Here is a 15,812-nt window from a genome sequence, read left to right on the forward strand (position 1 = left end):
ACAATATTTTTTGTACTTTTTTTCCTTCTAACTTAAAATATAAAAACTAGTGACTCTGGTATTCATCTTCAGCCATACTTTTATTACCTTTCAGTTATTCGCATGTACCTGTATGCCAGGTCTGTTACATCATTCCTAATTTGTATTATAATGTATGTATTATTAAAACATTAACAAGAAGTATGATATGTGTCATTATTTATTTATTATGCTTACTTATATAGCGCCATCATATTCCACAGCGCTTTACAGACATTGACAATCACTGTCCCATATAGGGCTCACAATGTGTATTACCTATCAGTATAATTTTGGAGTATGGATGGAAAGCGGAGTACCTGGAGGAAACCCTCGCAAACACTCATTTATATTTAATATTATTACATGGTAGTCTGCATTTATAAGTATAGGTGCCACGTTTTACTAAAACTGATCCTTATGACAATTACAAAGTGTATTGTTACATAGAATTTACACATTGCTACATTGGAGGGCATTGGGTCCTATACCATAGCTGTGATGCTGATCGCTGCCCCTCAGTCCATGAAGAGTGATGGAATGGCTATAATACGTATCTGCAGTACAGCGCTAATGGTAGAGATCAGAGAAACTTCATGTTTCCCTTGTGCGGGGACATCTCTTGTGCTGTATGTTAAAGCTGATCATCCAAGGGCATAGACAAAGAAGGGAACCCCATTGATGCTATTTGCAAAGTTGCCAGCAGTCCTGGTAAATGGGTATTGCTAATCACAAAGAGAGAATAGTTTGGGCAAAATGAACCCCAAAGGAGGCAATTTGTGAGCAACTCATGAGTGGAAATAGGGCATTGGGGTGGAGCGGAGTTAAAGTATATGAGACTTGTTTCCAACTATATGCTTGCGCCCATACCAAATATGGCCAGATCCGGGTTACTAGTGTCTGACCGACTTGCTTGTTATGATGGCATGTTAAGATATATACCAGTATAGACTTTTATGTCACTAGGATATACAGAGTAAATCACTGGTTTATGTTATAGAGATACAGTAAATTAATTAAAAATATATATGATAAATTATAATCCCTTTTGGGATTCCTTTGAGATTATAAAAAGTATAAAATGTTACAACAAATAGAATGAAATAACGTTTAATACTTGCTATGCCTGTGTACTATAAATGACATCTCAAAAAGTAAAACAAACAACAACACTTTATATACAATGATATAAATCATAAAATATAAAATAAAAACTGCTGAAATGCAAAGAGGCAACACTAGAAAAATTCTGAAGGGGTAGGAGGAATAGACAGAAAAAGACGGTAAATTTCAGCAGATAGTCTGTATCTTGTAATGATAACCCGTACAAACTTGACATATTAATGCACAGACTTGTCACTAGATGGAGCTGTAATCCAACCTTTTACTTCTCTCCCTTAATAGAATTTATCTTGTGACCATATCATGGTTTAGTTCATATTAGTTCTGAATAGAACAGAGCATCAGCACACCATATTAAAGGGGAATTATTATCATATTACGGTAGTTTTGACATTTATCTTCTGTATCAATTTATGTAGTTTTCAAGAAATTTAGTGATTCATTAGTTGTTTACTTCCAGGGGATATAAAGCTATTCACCTGTGTGTCCATCACAGGACAAGGACAGAGTTTTATTCTCTAGAACTAAACAATTAAGGTTGTTGTTCAAGTACTACAAGCAGAAATCCTAAAAAAAAAAACATGAAATGAGACAAAGAGCAAACTAGAAAATGTATTTTTCATAAAAAGAACAAAAATGGGTGTGCAAAATTGGAATAGTACCTTTTGTAAATGGGTAAGTGCTAGTATTTAAGCATGTCCCAAAAGGGTCCAAAGTTTACTGTTGCAGAGCACAGAATGTTGCTGGCAGGGATGTAACTAGCAAAGAGAGGGCCCCTCAGCAGGAATTTTTGACTTTGCCCCCCCCAGCACTACGCCCCCTTTCATGGCCCCTCCACATAGTATTATGTCCCACAGTCGCCCCTGCACACAAAGTATTATGCCCCATAGTGGACCACTCATGAACTATTATTATATCAGACTATATTCAGATAAGAGTATTATGATCGGAGACCAAGGGGAGGTGACAAACATAAAAAACAGTGTTACTTATCTCTCCTGGGCTCCGGCGCACTCCCTCCTGCTTTTGTCTCTCTTCAATGCCGGCACAGACATCACAAGGGCCAGGCCGGTGTTGCGACGCATAATGCCGGCCTGGGCCATGTCACCTCTAGGATGTCAGTAAAGAGGCCAGAAGATTACAAGGAATTACGTCGGACCGTAAGAGAGATGAGTAACACTGGTTTTTATGTTTTCTTACCTCCTCGGGGTCACAGATCATTACATAGCTTTTATAATGTTAGCAGTATTTGTTGGGGTTCATCCAACAAACACTCTTGCCGAGGCCTGCGGCCTAACTTACCAAACCCCACACCTGCCTCCCCTACTGCTCTCCAGTGGGCTCCAAGGACATGATATGGGATGCAGAAAGGAAATCGGAGGCAGCCATGAGCAGGAGCAGGGATTGATATGTAAATAGGGCCAGTTACCTGGTTGGGTTAGTCCAGAGGGCCCCCTAAGGCACTGGGCCCTGTGGCAGCCACTACCCTGATACTTACACCACTGGGTGTTGGCGCTGTGTGAATGCTGCTTCCTTAGCAGCCATTCCAGCTCTGTCTGATGTGACCAACTACCCTTTACTTCAGCCACAGGTCCATAGAGAAGAGAAGAGAAAGTTAGGACCGGGAGCATAGGAACTTTGCAGAGGCCCGCCATGACAGGGATTTGTCTTGTCATGCCTTTGCAAAGTCTGCAGCGCAGTCAGGGTTAATGTCCTCTGTGTGACTTTCCTATTTAGGTTCATCTTCAGGGCAATGGGAGTGTTTGTTTTGATTATAGGGCCTATTTAACCCCCCTTTGTTCCTCCCTGATGCTGGTCACTCTTACCTGAGACTTTCAGCATCATGTCCTCTCCAACGGACGATGAGATCCTGCAGGACTCCATCAGGCGACTTTCGGCCCTCCATGGCACGGCTTGGCTGCGCGATACTCTGCTTGCAGCCCTCCCTCCACCTTCACCTCCAGCTGCTGCCCGGCGGACTAGGACGTCCCGGCCACCTCAGCGCCTGAGCCCGTCCACTTCTTCTGTTCGGCGGCGCCGTGCACGGAGCCCCTCACGGGACCCGCCGGCTCCTGTGCCTCCTTCCGGTGATCCTGCTCCAAGCCGGGAGGCAGGCCAGGGCCGACGGAATCCATCTGCACGGCGTCATGGTCCTCCCCACGCTGCCGGCCGCAAAGCCCGAGCTCCGCCCACTTCCTCTGGAGCCCCGCCCTCGACACCGTCACGGCCTGATGACGCGGCCGCGACTTCCAGGACTGGATTGCGGCCTAGCCGGAGAAGCAGGCCTGAAGCCCTGCCTGCGGAGGCGGAGCCTCCTAGACGTCTTGCCCGGGTGACGGGCTCTCCCTCTCCTGCACCGCAAGCCTCCAGGAAGCACGGCAGGGTACGCCGTACCACTGCCTCTGCCAGCATGAGGGGGATGGATCCCCCTCCTTCAACCTCTGCCATGCCGGATCCTCTGCCTGCTGCTGCAGCTCATGCGTCGCGTCAAGATGGATTACCGCGGTCACCCGTGGCCGCGCTTCAGGATCCAGTTCCCCTGGGCTCTGCTGGATGTGGTCCTGTCCGCCGCGGCCGTCCAGCCTCCACCCGTGACCTGCCGGATTTGCCATCTTCTGCCAGTGAAGAGGACGACAACTACAGGGACGACCCTCAAGAGGTGGACGATTCCAACATCGCAGCTGCCTCGGCGCTCCACCGGAGCCAGCCTGGTGAGTCACAGCATTTCATTCCTGATTCGCGGTTAGGGCTCCCCCCTCCCCTGAACCATACTGGCCCTGCAGCTGTTCCTCCCCCCCCCCCTTGATCCGTTATCTGATTTGTTTGATTGTGCTCGTCGTTTTATGGATAGTTATGCTTTGTCGCGTAGTTTGCCTACCCCTGCAGCGGCATGGGTTGCCCCGGGTCCGGCTCCTCCTCCTGCAGTGTCTACTTCTGTTTTGCCCTCGCAGCCCCCTGTTCCTGCAGGGGCAGGGGATCCTGTGCAGGCGGAGGCGTCGGTTGACCCGGTTCGGCTTGATGATGCTGCTAGGGGAGAAATCTATGTTTGCTTTGATGGTCCCTTGGGGGCACATGTGAAACAAGAGATTAGAGAGAAGATATGGCGAGATGAATACATTGAAATATTTTCTCTCTTGCCTCTTGAGAAGTTTAACCTGGATCGGGTCAAACTGACGGAATCCAAGAAGGAAGAGGAGGAAAGGCGACGGTATCGTTTGATTCCTCGCACTTTCTCGAATTGGTCGCAGGCTTTTAACATTCTAGCTAGCATTATTGGTGAGAGGGCGCCCCAGACTTGTTCCGCTTTATTTTGCTATCAGGACTCCATTGCTGAGGCCTATCGTGTGTATGGGGGAACTGCATGGCTCCGTTATGACGAGCAGTTTCGTCAGAGAAAGGCGGTTCGTCCATCCATTCAGTGGGATCAAAAAGACATAAATTTATGGGTTCGTCTTATGGTGGCGGCTAGGCTACCTCCTCAGCCTTTTCGGTACGGTACTGGGGCGTCCTCTACGGGACAGGCGTCCTCCACGGTGCAACGTCCCGGGTGTTGTTGGCAATTCAATGAAGGGCAATGTCACTTCGGTGGCACTTGCCACTTCAAACATAAATGCTCACATTGTGGGGGATCGCATGCAGCATCCCAGTGTTTCAGAAAGCTCCGAGCCAAGCAGTCAGAGACTGCTTCAAAAAGGGAGGACACCGGTTCTTCTAGAACCGATGCTTCCTTACCTAAGTAAGTACCCAGATCGCCAGTCAGCCCATTTTCTGTTGTCAGGGTTTAGGGATGGTTTTGTTATTCCTTCGGTTGTTCCACCTTCTGTGCCGTGTCGGCAGAATTTGAAGTCGGCTCGTTTGCGTCCTGATGTGGTGTCTGACAAATTGGCTAAAGAGCTTTTGCTGGGTCGTATTGCTGGTCCTTTTGTTGAACCCCCATTGCATAATCTGCATATTTCTTCATTAGGTGTAGTACCAAAGAAAGAGGCGAATAAATTTCGCCTAATCCACCACCTGTCATTCCCTAAGGGTCTGTCAGTAAATGACGGTATTGACGAGGAGTTATGCTCTGTGTCATACGTGTCATTTGACCGGGCGGTGGATTGGGTGAGACGCTGCGGTTCTGGGGCCCTTATGGCCAAGGCGGACGTGGAGTCTGCGTTTCGCCTCCTTCCCATTCACCCGGATAGCCTCTTTTTGCTTGGTTTTCGTTGGGAGGGTGCTTACTATGTGGATAGATGCCTTCCCATGGGTTGTGCAATTTCTTGTTCGTACTTTGAGAGGTTTGCCACCTTTATTGAATGGGTAGTGCGAGAGGATGCACAGTTGAGCTCCATCTTGCACTACCTGGACGATTTCCTCTGTATTGGTCCTGCAGGTTCGACTGTGTGTGCGGTCCTTTTGTCCACCTTACAACAGGTGGCTTGTCGTTTTGGCATCCCCCTCTCTCCTGAAAAGACAGAAGGACCGACCACGCACTTGAAGTTTTTAGGCATCGAAGTTGACTCTGTTGCAATGGAATGCCGATTGCCATTGGACAAACTAGAGGATTTGAGGAAAGAGGTTGATCAGTTGATGTCTTATAGGAAAGTGCGGCTGCGCCAGTTGCAGTCAGTTCTTGGTAAATTAAATTTCGCTTGCAGAATTATCCCCATGGGACGGATATTCTGCAGGCGTTTAGCACAGGCGACTGCTGGGATCTCTGGTCCGGCGCATTTTGTTAGGATCACCGCGGAGCACAGAGCTGACTTGCGAGTTTGGTCATCCTTTCTATCTCACTATAATGGCAGATCTGTCTGGCAGGATACTTGGAGGGATAATTCTGATCTCTCCCTGTATACTGATGCCTCCGGCAGCTGCGGCTTTGGAGCTTATTTTCAGGGCCGATGGTTTTCAGGCGTATGGCCTGCGTCATGGATACAGGCTGGCTTTACTCGCAATCTCACCTCGCTGGAGCTCTTCCCTATTGTTGCTGCTCTTGAGGTTTGGGGGCCACTGTTTAGTAATAAGCGGGTTCGTTTTTGGTGCGACAATTTGTCAGTTGTGAATGTTTTGAACAGTTTGACGGCTTCTTCACCTCCAGTCATTTGCCTGGTTCGGCATCTGGTGCTTAAGTGTTTGTCTCTTAATGTTTGGCTGTCCGCGCGCCATGTCCCAGGTGTGTCTAATTCTATTGCGGATGCTCTTTCTCGCCAGCAGTTCCAGCGTTTCCGGGACTTGGCTCCAGAGGCGGCTCTTCGAGGGACCCCTTGCCCGGGACACCTCTGGGACCTGGCGTTCGGCGGGCCTTGAATCTGGTAGGTCGGTCTCTTTGTTCAGCCACATGGTCTGCTTATGTCCGCTCGTGGCATGAGTGGTCTACGTTTTGCAGTTCGGTAGGGCATGACTGTTATTCTGGTGCTCCAGTCTCTTTGGTCTTGTCTTGGTTAGGTTCCCTTTCCTCAGCGGGCAGGTCTAAGACTGTTGCACGCAAGAGCATGGCTGCGCTTGCATTTTGGTTGAAGTTTTTTGGCTTGGTTGATACCACCAAGTCCTTCCTTGTCCGCCAGGCTCTTGTTGGTTTCAGTCGCTCCGCCCCTTCCTTGGATGCTAGGCGGCCGGTGTCTTTTAACCTCTTATAATCTATGTTGTCCCAGTTGCCTTCCATTTGCACATCTGCTTATGAGGCTCAGTTATTTGCCACGGCCTTTTCTTTAGCCTTTTTTGGTGCATTCAGAGTCAGTGAGTTTGTTAGCTCTTCGGTTTCTGCTCATGATGGTTTGTTGCGTTTGCATGTCCTGGTGGGTGATGACACTGTTGTCTGCCGTGTCCGGCATAGTAAAACTGATCAGGAGGGCAGAGGGACGGTTGTGCGTTTGTTCCCGGTGCCGGGGGCCGCTTCTTGTCCAGTGTTGGCAGTTACTAGGTTTGTGAACTTGCGGCCCGCCTGCGGCGGGGCCTTTTTGATCCATTTCTCTGGTAAGGCGTTGTCTCGCTTTCAATTTATTTCTGTTTTTCGCAAAGTTCTGTGCAGCATGAACATTTCCCCTCAGCAATATAATTCGCATTCCTTCCGTATTGGGGCGGCGACTGAAGCAGCTAGGTGCGGTTTGCCTGAGGCGACGGTTATGCGTATCGGCCGATGGGCTTCCAGGCGCTACCGCCTTTATGTTCGCCCCCAGTTGCTTTAGTTCAATTCTTTGTTTCACTTATGTGCTTCTTCTTTGTTTCTTTATGATTTTTGCCTGATGTTTGCCTTTCTTTCAGGTGCTGACCCATGCTTGGTTTGGATTGTGGGGCACTCGTATGTGCATTGGGGTTCCCTCAGAGCAGCTGTGAGACCTAATGGTAGGCAACTCGGTTTTTCGCGTGGTCAGGCCTTAGTTCGTTGGATTGGTGTTAGAGGGATGTTGTGGTCTGGGTTGTTACCTTCTTTGCACTATCACTCTCAGTTGGATCGACCTCCTAACGTTTTGGTGATCCATACGGGTAATGATTTGGGCATTCGTACCTCGCGGGACCTCATTAGGGACATTAAGTCTGATCTGCTGCGTATTTGGTCCTTGTATCCTGGGGTTGTTGTGGTATGGTCGGATATTGTAGCACGATTAACATGGCGATATGCTCGTTCAGTTTCTAAATTGAATAAGGCCAGGCGAAAAGTTAGCACTGCGGTCTCGGCCTTCGTAGCTCGCAATGGTGGCATCGTTGTCCGGCATCGTGATTTGGAAGTTCCACATAGCGGCCACATGTGTCGAGATGGGGTTCATTTGAATGACGTGGGGTGCGATATTTGGATTTTAGCCTTGCAAGATGGTGTGGAGAAAGCTGTGCATGTGTGGGCGGACTATCAGGCATAAGGTGTCATACCTGATAGTGTTGGCGCTTGGAAGATCTTACAGGGCACGCTTGAAGGGGGAGTTCCGGTCAAACACAGGGGACCCATGGAAGGGTACCTCTGCTGATGTGCATTATAGTATTAGTAAAGTTATCAAGTTAAAGCGGGAGTTCACGGCAGTACCAGGAAGTTTTGTCTTCTCCTGTGTCGGCGCGTTGCGGCTGGGAGGTTTTTGGGCTGCCTTTCGCTTATGTGGGCCCTGTCTGATCTTCCATTTAAAAGAATGCAATAGTATTAACTGTTTTAGTTTGTTTATATTTCAATAAATTGGCTGTTGTGGCCGCTCCTATTCCATCGTACTTGTTGTATGTGTCTTATTTTTGGGGATAGCAGCCATATTCACAGTTTGGGTAGTAGGTTGGGGGTGGGTTTGGGTGTGTATGGGGTTGTTCGTGTTTTAATTATAGTTAATTTTGAATGACATAGGAATATCCCAGTCATGGCATGTGACTGAGAGTCAGAGTAGGAGAAGGAAAGGCAGAAGAAGGAAAGTTCCAAATTCCCCATGTGCTTTGTATAGAGTCTAGACAGATAGCTGTATACAGTGTACATAGCTCCTTACACTGTAGCAGTGGCACCTGCAACTATAGTCCCACTTCCAATCCCTTAAATAGGAGCAGAGCTGCTCCTGGCCGTATGCCTACTATATGGCTTCCAGCAGCTGAAAAATCTGATGGGGAAGTGGTACAGGAGTTGGACCCCAGAGTGTTCTGATACTGATGATCTAACTATGTTAGGGTGCTTTCACAAAGAGTTTACGCTCCGCTTATTAAGACACGTAAACACGTGTCAAAGTGCCCGCTGTAATACACAATCCCATAGACTTCAATTTGTGCCGGTCTTACGCTCTCTACACATTAAAATCAATGGGAGGCTTTTAAACCCATTGATTTCAATGTGTAGCATGCGTAATACTGGCACACATTGTAGTCTATGGGATTGTGTTTTACAGCGGGCACTTTGACACGGGTTTACGTGTCTGAATGAGCAGAGCGTAAACTCCATGTGAAGGCTTCCTTACTTGGTTGTTTATAGCTTTACATTAAAAAGTTATAAGGATACACTAACTACTAAAGGAAGCACTCCCAAAAGTCTGAATTGCGTATGCATATATATTATACCCATATCTAGGTACTAGACCTATATCTTATGGCTAATGGAATTTTAAACAGGAAAGAAGGAAAGACAACCCAAACTTAGTGTTGTTTCTTCAAGGCAGAAGCCCAGTCTCCCAAACTGGTCATGTACTCAGCAAGAAAAATAGTCCTTCACCAGCATTCGCAAATGATTAGGTCATTTATTGGAGTGCAGCCCGCTATCAGACATTTGCTTACTTATGTATTTCTGATTTTCTTTTTCCCTGTGGAAAGGGGAGCTGGTCAGCAATGCTGCAGTATAGTAACAGGTGTGAAGATATAAAATTCTACTGTACATTGCAGCATCCCGGAGTTCTCCTGCTTATATTGTCTTTGTGCATCTGGATTATGTTTGTATGTCCCGTTTATATGTTCTATATGTGACTCCTGCTATGCGACCAAAGAGTGTCGCAACGCCGTGCAAATTCTTCACTAATGTAAGTGAATGGACTTGCACTGTGACATAGTGGATGTTGCAAATTGAGAGTCTGAGTGAAGATGATGATGAAGAGAGTAGCCTATAGAGTGGAGAAACAGATTTCTTTAATATTACAATATTATTAATATTAAGTTTATTATAGTCTCATTTATAAAAAGTGGTTTCATAATTGGTGGTACGATGTAAATCGCTTTCTTATTTATTGCACTGAGGCTTTAGATGCTACATAGCTTTTATTAACCTCAGGTGCAGCTATTTTAATAACCTCTCCAGGGATAAAAGTGAAGTATTTCCCATGTTGATGATCATTTTGAATACACTACATCATTACATCACCATCATTTATCAGGGTACTTGTAGCCTAGCAATACCCCCCTCCCCAAGGATGATACCCCAAGGAGCAACCACAGATTTCATAGGCATTAGATATTGAATAGCTGCATTGTGCGAGCTAGCTTTAGAAACATTACTTTACATTAACATTGTAAGGCAGTATTTGAGATGATATATATTGTGACAGGGCCAGGGAAAGGTTTAGAGGTGTTGGAAGGAGTATAAATTTCACCCAGGTTCCTGTCTTATACATTCTAAAAGCAGCCAGGAAATTTTGTAGAAAATAGTGTTTCCTTCCTTCCTTGACAGAGGATCTGTCACCAAATCTAAAATGCTAAATATATATTTGGCATTTATTTATATTTTAAATCCGTTCACTCATTCAATAGATACAGCACATGTAAGCTTGTATGTAAACTAACTCTGATTCTCCAAAAAGTTACAGCCCACTTGGAGAATCAGGTCTAGTTTACATACAATCATTCAGGGGCCATATATCAATATATTTTGAACAAATTTACTAGTTGCCTGAAAATGGCAAATAAAACTGGTTGAAGCAGTACGAGTATATATATATTCTCATTCCTAGTCTCCGTAGTTCCCTTTCTAGATTCCATATCGCTGCACCTCTCATTCCTGGTTTTTCATAGGCCAAAATCTGACCCACCTAGAAACATCTCAGGAAGGCCCATGTTGATATGTCTATATATATGATCCCTTTTTATGACCCACTTTCTAAGATTGTCCTGGCAAAATGGACTCTCTGCCCCAGGGTGATACTGGGCATTTTTCTCCTCTAATACCCCTTACAAGTCTCTTGCTCTTGCTTGCTGCAGTCCAGTGATGCGGCACAGCATAGGCTTGTGTCCATATTGGGTTAACAGTGCGTGTTCAAAGGGATTCCCAAGGGGGTGGTCTGCTTAGTTAGAAGTAGTTTCTATAGAGTATAATGGGAGCGGTTTCACTGTATTGATTATCTATCTTAGAATATGCAAGACCCAGAAAACCTCTTTGTGTAATAGACGAAAATTCCCATGAACATGACTATATATAAATTTATAGACAATGAAAGGTTAATGATATTTGCAAAATTATAAATTAAATGTTTTGCAGAGTTTTTCTCAGAGTTAAGATTTTCTCTAATAATTTTAGTGGTTACAGTCTGTTGTCTTGATTGGTTGCCAATTGGTTGGTTCAGAAACCCAGCCATGATTTACTTATTGTGGCCAAGGTTTCATTGAAAGACACTAGATGCACAAGAAACATTAATCTGCTACAATAAAAAAAAAATCATGGCTGGATTTCAGACACACAATTGTTTACCGATATAAATGAAAGACTAGTCCACACAAGGACTCGAAGGAAAGACAGCCCGTCCTCTAGAAAATGGTCCATTGGGTTTTTGCCAGTTTTATACTAAAACCAGCAAAAAGAAAAGTCTTCCATGCAGGACTTTTCTCTCCACGGATCTTAGAAAGAATCTGCTACAGAGACTCAAATGCAAATGTGAACCTAGCCTTAAGCAGAAATTGCTGTTTAGGCTGATAGCTTTTGCCTACAGTGATGCATTGTAGCAAACCCTTAGCAATGTGAGCAAGACAAGAGGTTAGGTGGAGCTGAGAAATATATACAGTATGACTGAGTGCCAAGGGGATTGCCAGATTTCCCAAGGTTTTCAACTTTTTAGATGCTTGTTGAAATTTTTGAGCTGCCCACGTCACTTTTCACCCCAAAATGTGGCATGGTGAGGGTATACTAGGTTCAGAACCATCAACCCCGATAGATTTATTAAGATTTACATCAGTAAACAAGTAAATGGTGCTGAAAATCTATTCCAGCCATGAGCTGCCATAGAATTCACAGTGGGCACAAGGAATATGAAGACTCACGTTGAATACGCCAGTCTTTATAAAGTTCCCCCATGTCTCCCATGTCATAGGATAGAGTTGTTGGATAGTGCAGACAGGCAACAGAAGGCTGTCCTCAGAGGCAGCTTCTAGTATTGCAGGCACATGTAAAGAAGACATCGCCATGTGAATAATGGAATAACCCCGAAAGTCCTAAATATTCCTTATGGTTAGCCATGTCTCTCCAAGCCCTTCTCTTTGCTCAGATATGTAATACAGTCTGTACTTTCATAAATCTGTATACCAGTGGCAATAATCTGGTTATGAGGATAAACACTGTCTTGATCCAGTGATGCAGCTATAGTACACCATGTCTATAAGGGCAAACTCCACAAGTCCCAGAAGTAATTAAACATGGAGAGTGTATCATATGTCTGACCACATGGCTTGCCATACAGTCGACATTACAGTACCGAATGACAGTATCCCCAACTGAGCCGCCCTGATCACATGCACAGTGCTGTACTGTCCAGAGCAGTGCCTTGATGCAAATGTGCTGCCTCGATCTAGACTACAGGGGCGCCCATATTGGCGTGCTAAAAAAAAGAAAAAGAAAACCTGTGCAACTCATTGACACTGTGTTTTATTTTCTGTTGCCAGTCAGACTTTCATGGGAAAACTTGGGGCCAATGTGACAGTCCATATGTAGCCAAATAAAAATCGTCTTTCAAGAGTCTTGTGTCAGAGCCCATTCCCAATTGATTCTGAGTAGAAACCCCCTCTTTATGTAAACCTGTAATATCCAGCGTGTGGATCTCCAGCTGTCTGGGCATGCTGGGAGTAGTAGCTTTTCCAATCCAGCTTAAAGATCACTGTTATAGGATATGAACCATGAAGCGCCTGATGCACAGGTTTTGTTTTTAGCATTTGCATGGTTTTTCATGGTCAAGCAGCTGCATACAGGTCTTACTTCACCAGACTCAATGCTAAGTGTGGGATGGAGTAATGTAAAGCCCTTTATCACTGGGTACTGTGGAGTGATGAATCACACTTCACTGTCAGTATGATAGACAAGTCTGGGTTTGGCTAATACCAGGAGGCTGATACCTGCCTAACTGCATTGGGATACCTTATTTCTTGAGAAGGGACAAAATGGGGTTGTTTTTCAGGGGTTGGTCTAGGCCAACTGAAGGGAAGTCTTATAGCTTCAGTATACCAGTGTTCCAGTAAGATTGTGCACCAGTACACAAAGCAATGCCCATAAAGGCAACATTGGGTGAGTTTGTTGTGAAAGAACTTTATTAGCCTACACAAAGTCCTGATCTCAACCTTATCCAACACCTTTGGGGTAAAATAGAATGGACATTGTGAATCGGGCGCTCTTGTCCAATGTCAGTGTCTGATCTTACAAATGCTATTCTGAATGAATGGACAGAAATTCCCACAAAGACACAAAATATTGTAGAAAATCTCAGAAAGCTGTTTCAGCTGCAACTCCATTTAATGTCTACAGATTTAGAATGGGATGACAAGCTTTTTCAGGTGTAATGGGAGGTGTCCCAATACTTTTGTCCATGTAGTGTATACACTATATGAAAACTATATGAATATGGTGAGAGGGCAACGTTACTTTACCTGTTGCCCAAGTTCATCTTTATAAACTGTACTGTACATAGAATATGTTTTGCTGTTAACTGAGACATCCAGTTGCCAGGAAATGTTGGGCTATAATCTGCCATTAGACATACTTTTCTAGGATATTCAGTATAGGGTTTACCTAAGGTGAGATGTATGGTAATTTAGTCATAGTATGGTATAAGATTATTGTCTTCTTGAATTTAGATCAGACATATTGCAATTATTCTTTCCCCTTGTCTCCACTTCTCTTACATATTTCCACAGGACAATTATTATTCTGGGTACAGGACGTTCAAAGGAACAATCTGTTGTTAACCTGTAAGTCTTTCGTTTTGACAGCATTTTACATAAAACATGATGCATAAATTGCTATCCTAATATATCCTGTTGGCTATTTTCCATTAATACTTCAATATGACTTCTGGCTTATTTCAATATTTAAAATATTTCTTCAATTATCTCACTTAGTTTTTAATTCATTTCCTGTATCATATTCCATTTTCTCTATAGGGAATGGGAATGTGTTTTAAGAATATCAGTGAAAAAGTATTTCCTTTATGACCTGATGCTTGTCTGTTATTTCATTATTCCTGACCAGAATGATGAAGTCGGAAAGTGGTGGATGTTTTATGCATCATAATGGTATTCTGTGATATTATGTTTATCACGGTTGATGACATTTAAAGACAGTTTTCAGGGAAACAGTGAGAACCTGTAGATAGCAGCTGAATACAAAATAGAAATGACAATCCCTCTTCAGGTAGCTGTTTATGAGGATTATATATAGTGCAGCCAGAAGTAATGGGGGAATTTAGAAGAGACGTTGGAACAGTTTTGTGGAAGTGACAAGTTGTAGTCTCTCGGCGCACATGATGTTCTTCAATAAAACACAACTTGTCAACATGCTAGTGGGGAGTGGGCAGAACAAGGATGGGTCTTTGTAATGTGAAAACTTTTTATAATTTGTTCCAAAAATTGTATAAAATATAACTGAAATCTACACCTGCTCCTAGATAGTATAGTCTTCACTTTGAGGTCAACAGGACTGTATGAGATTTCCCAGAACTTTCACAAGGTGTGTGACTCTTAATAATTGTAGCGCATATGAAGCCAGTAAAGTTCAGTTAACATATCAAATGATGTTCTTAACAATTTCCCCCATTGTGTCTAACCTCCTTCCATATGCTGGGTAATGTATAAGAATGCATGGACTATGTACAAAAAGCCAATCCCTTCTCCTCTGCTGCTTCCATCTTCCTTTTTCTGCTGTTCCATTAAATTAAGTGAGAATCTGAAACTGTATCCAGCTCCTGTTTACCATTTTACAATACAAAATGTTTTTTGGGGGCAATTTAAGCATGTTTCTGAATAGTTATGGACATATTCCCAGTAGAGAATTCTTCATTGACTTTGCCCCTTGAGTGTAACTAGCAAAGATAAGGCCCCATAGGCAACTTTTGGCTTAGGCCTCCCAACATAGCATGGAACACCTTTTCCTGGCCCCCATAAAGTAAAACGCCCAATTTATACACACTATATATATTCCCATAGTGGCCTTCATTCAGTATAATGTGCCATAGTGGCTTTCATAAAGTATAATGTCTCACAGTGACCCCTTCAAAAGATATAATGTCCCATACTGGCCTCATACAGTATAATGTCCCACAATGGCCCCTCCACACAGTATAATGTCTCATAGTGGCATCCATACAATATAATGTCAATGTAGTGTCCTCCATAAAGTATTATGTCCCACAGTGGCCAATCCATACAGTATAATGTCCCTTAGTAGCCTCCATACAGTATAATGTCACATAGTGGCCTCCATAAAGTATAATATCCCACAGTGGGTCCTTTACAAGGTAATAATGTCTCATAGTGGCCCCTTTACACAGTATAATGTCCTATAGTAGCTCCTATGGTATTCATTGCAAGTAATACAAAAATTGACAGTATTTTCCATGTAGACATCTCATACCACTTATTTCAGAATACCTGAACCCAACAAGAACGGTAAGAAAAGAGGCGTCTGTACTACAACTGGCTCGATGACCATACATATATAGACAAAGTGGTCACAGATACAGTTCGGGAGAAGAAGGCATCAGAGACAGATAAGGGAGAGGATCCTACTTTTAAATACATAGCAAGATGGTATAAAGTATTTTATTGTAATTAAAGGGGTTTTCCCATCTGAGTGTCTCAGCGGTACGGCTGCAGTCTTCTCAACTTACTTCCTGTATTTCTCCTCCCTCCTTCTCCCTCTTGCTAAATGGTCAGAGAAGTCTCACAACACTTATACAGATCAGATAATATGCAGATGCTTGTACAGAATGGACAATGTTACCTGTGTGTTTACATAAAGAGATAACAGACTTGGCTTTATCAGAAAACTGCAATTTTTT

Source organism: Leptodactylus fuscus, chromosome 5 (genome assembly GCF_031893055.1).
Source record: "Leptodactylus fuscus isolate aLepFus1 chromosome 5, aLepFus1.hap2, whole genome shotgun sequence".
Classification (NCBI taxonomy): domain Eukaryota; kingdom Metazoa; phylum Chordata; class Amphibia; order Anura; family Leptodactylidae; genus Leptodactylus; species Leptodactylus fuscus.